The following is a 3984-nucleotide window of genomic DNA, read 5'->3' as shown; positions in this document are numbered from 1 at the left end:
GCTTAAGATACATAGAGGAAGGGAAAGAGGGCGATATTCACACCACAGTCGAGGAGATGGCTGAAAATCAGGAAAACCCGCTACCTCCTGCAATTGCTGTTGATCCAGTAAATCAGAATCCTACTCTACGTACTATGTATGATTATGCTAAACCTACTTTAACAGGAACTGAGTTAAGTATAGTTAGGCCTGCTGTTGCTGCAAATAATTTTGAACTGAAACCTAACACAATTCAAATGATCCAACAGTTTGTTCAGTTTGATGGTTTGTAGGACGAGGACCCAAACGTTCATTTGCCAAATTTCTTAGAGTTTTGAGACACTTTTAAGATCAATGGCATTTCTGATGATGCCATTCGCCTTCAGTTGTTTCCCTTTTCATTGAGGAACAAAGCTAAATAGTGGTTGAACTCGTTACCACGAGGGTCAATCACTACTTGGGAACAAATGACCGAAAAAATTTTACTTAAATATTTTCCGCGGGCTAAAACGGCTAAGTTGAGGAATGATATCTTTTCTTTTGTACAGATAGATCTAGAGACACTCTATGATGCATGGGAGAGATACAAGGATCTTTTAAGAAGGTGCCCTCACCATGGATTACCACTCTGGCTACAGGTTCAAACTTTCACAATAGCCTGAATCCTTCGACTAGAAAGATGATTAATGCAGGTGCTGGTGGGACTATCAATAATAAGACACCTGGGGTGGCTTATGAATTTATTGAAGAAATGTCACTGAATAATTATCAGTGGGAAGTCATGAGGACAAAGCCAACAAAAATAGTCGGTGCTTTTAACGTCGATTCGGTCACCATGCTCTCTAATCAGGTAGAACTTTGGAATAGAAAAATTGATGGTTTACATGGTTCTTCACAGGTTCACCCAGTAATGCAATGCAATCAAGTGGAGGAGGATGAACAATTCAGAATACCCACCTTACAGACACAACATGGAAAACGAGCAATTAAATTATATGGGTAATAATCCTCGACCTCAAAATAATCCTTATAGTAACACTTACAATGCAGGATGGAGGAGCCACCCAAATTTCTCATGGGGAGGCCAAAGGAATCAGAGACCACCACCCCCTCTATGCTTCAAACAACAACTTTACCAGCAAGAGAAAAAGCTGAAGCTTGAGGAGATGATGTCAAAATTTATTTCAGTAGTGGAAACCCATTTTTAGAACACTGAAACTGCACTTAAAAATCATTTATCCAAGGACTCGAGAATCAAATTGGGCAGCTGGCTAAGCTGATTTCAAAAAGACCACCAAGATATCTATTTAGTAACACCGAACCCAATCCAAAAGAGCATGTAAAAGTAGTTACACTAAAGAGTGGGAAAGTGTTAGCTGAATCCGAAAATGAGCCACCACAAGAAGTTGACAGAAACAAAAGAGAGGAGGTAAAACCCGAAAACAATGACAATCCAATGCTAAAGGAATATAAACCACCAATTCCATATCCAGTAAAGTTGAAAAAAGACTACATGGATGTACAATTCGGTAAATTTCTTGAATTTTTTAAACAACTGCATATTAACTTACCTTTTGTTGAAGCTATATCACAGATGCCTACATATGCAAAATTTTAAAAGGAGCTTCTAACAAACAAAAGGAAGTTTGAAGACCTATCTACAGTGGAACTTAATGAAGAGTTCTCAGCCATACTCCAAAATAAACTTCCAGCCAAACTTAAAGATCCAGAAAGTTTTACTATTCCCTACTTAATTGGTAGTTTGAATGTTGATAAGGCACTAGCTGATTTAGGCACTAGCATTAATTTGATGCCATATAAAATGTTTAAACAACTTGGTCTTGGGGAACCTAAACCCACTAGGATGAGTATTCAATTAGCTGATAGATCTGTTAATTATCCTACGGGAATTATAGAGGACGTACTTGTAAAAGTAGATAAATTTATATTCCCTGTTGATTTCGTGGTGCTTGACATTGATAAGGATGTTGAAGTGCCTTTAATGTGACAGCCCTAATTTGGCCCTAGTCGGAAAGTGGTTTTGGGACCACAAAATCGAGTCATAAAAATAATTAACCGTTATAATCTATGCTTACTGTATGTGTACATGCACGTGTGAAAGTTTCATGTTTTAATTTGGTCAATTGTATGTGAAATTATTAAATAGGACTTATGTGAGAAAATTCTGAAACGTGATAGGTTAATCTTAAGTGGCCTATTAATGCATGTGACAAAGAGGATGGACTTGCATGTCAAATATTCATTTTATTTAGGTAGTGGCCGGCCATGATGATATGTTATATAGAATATATGTATTATTTAATTATAATGGCTTTATAATTTTAATTTAGTAATGAATTAATAAAAAGAAAATGGGTGATGAAAACAAAGCTTCACCTTTGTTCTTCTTGGCCGAAATGTAAGAGAGGAAAGGGGAGAAAACTTCATTCGGTTACCATAGGCTTAAATCAATGTAAGAATTTTTATTAGTTCTTAAAATTTTAGTTGTTTTTAAGTTAGTTATCAAGTTCTTATTTCAACCCATGTTAAAATTTTGAGTTTTGGGAGAATTTGAGCTTTCGGTCATGGTGGGAATAAAATAAAATGAGTATATGTGTTAATTACCTTGTATTTGAAGTTTTGAAGAATAGGTAGTGATTAATTAAAATGATGAAGGTTAAATCTTTAAATTTAGTTGAATTTGAACATTTGGCATTACCTATGATATTAGATATGAGTGTATGAAAGGTTGATTTTGAGTAGTTAGGTGTGTTAAAAAAAATAATTGATGATTTGGGTGGTATCTATGGTTGATTCGGTTATGGTCTTTGCATGAGTAAAATATACATATGGAAATGGTTGTATTTTTAGTTGATATTTGTGTTCAAAATGGTTCAATTTGTTTTAGCCACATGTGCATAAATTGCAATGATAGAATAGATAATATGTACTTGAGTATTTGGTTATGGTTTTAGGTTCGAGTTGACGGATATGTAAAAATTAGCTTTTGGTATGTATTGATTTAGTATAGGAGTTCGAAAATGGCTTAATTTTCATGTTTAAATTCGGTTATATCCGATCATGGTTGGAGTTATTTTGATATGCATATTACAAGGTATATATGATTTGTGTTTTGGTTGCATAACTATATTTGGTTAATAATATGAATGCAAAGAGTTGTGATTTAGTATATTGTAATAAATCTGAACGGGGCAGCAGCTGTAAAGTGATTTTGGAAAATCACCATAAATTGTGAGAATGGAGTTAGAAGATGAATAAACTATTTAATTAAAGCTTAATGAGTCTAGTTTCAAATGAAATCAACGAGAACATATTTTGACTTCTGTACAATTAGAAATTTGATTCGTAATAAAGGGTGGTCAGATTAGTCAAACAGTGAAACAGGGGGAAACTTTAAGAAAAATATGGTATTGATTGGCCAAACTAAAAATTCTGAAAATTTTATGGATAAAAGACATATGAGTCTATTTTCAGGGAAATTTTACGGCAATTGATTTGGAGTTTTGTAGCTCCAGTTATAAATAATTTGGTGACTATTGCTCAGGAAGACAGCTTATTGTGAATTTGTGATTATGTGGTAATCATTGATAAAAATTTGTTAATGAGTTGCTTAATATTTTCTTATAAACTTACTATGATCTATGTGTGTGAAAATCGAATATATATATTATATTTCTGAAGAAATGCTTGAATAGTTGAATAATGACTAGTTTAAAATTTTTGAATTTAAGCTCAATAGCAAAGAGGGTCGAAGTTGGATAGGGGAAAAGAGAATGTGACAGCCCTAGTGTGACCCCAGTCGGAAAGTGGTTTCGGGACCACAAAACCGAGTCATAAAAATAATTAATTGCTATATTCTATGCTTATTATATGTGTACATGCATATGTAGAGGTTTCATTCCCTAATTTTGCCAATTGCATGAGAAATTATTGAATAGGGATCAATATGAGACATGGTGAAATATGATAGGCTAATTTAAAATG

The 3984-nt window shown here is 34.0% G+C and overlaps 1 non-coding gene across 1 annotated transcript; it reads right to left on the bottom strand.

Moving 5' to 3' along the window:
* Positions 1 to 494: 494 nt before the first annotated feature.
* On the bottom strand, positions 495 to 601 carry LOC121225548 (small nucleolar RNA R71). Its single transcript, XR_005923416.1, has one exon. It is a non-coding gene; the product is annotated as a small nucleolar RNA R71 (small nucleolar RNA).
* Positions 602 to 3984: the final 3383 nt, after the last annotated feature.

The sequence above is a fragment of the Gossypium hirsutum genome, chromosome A03 (genome assembly GCF_007990345.1).
Source record: "Gossypium hirsutum isolate 1008001.06 chromosome A03, Gossypium_hirsutum_v2.1, whole genome shotgun sequence".
Taxonomy (NCBI): Eukaryota; Viridiplantae; Streptophyta; class Magnoliopsida; order Malvales; family Malvaceae; genus Gossypium; species Gossypium hirsutum.
This window is presented reverse-complemented; position numbering and strand designations above follow the sequence as displayed.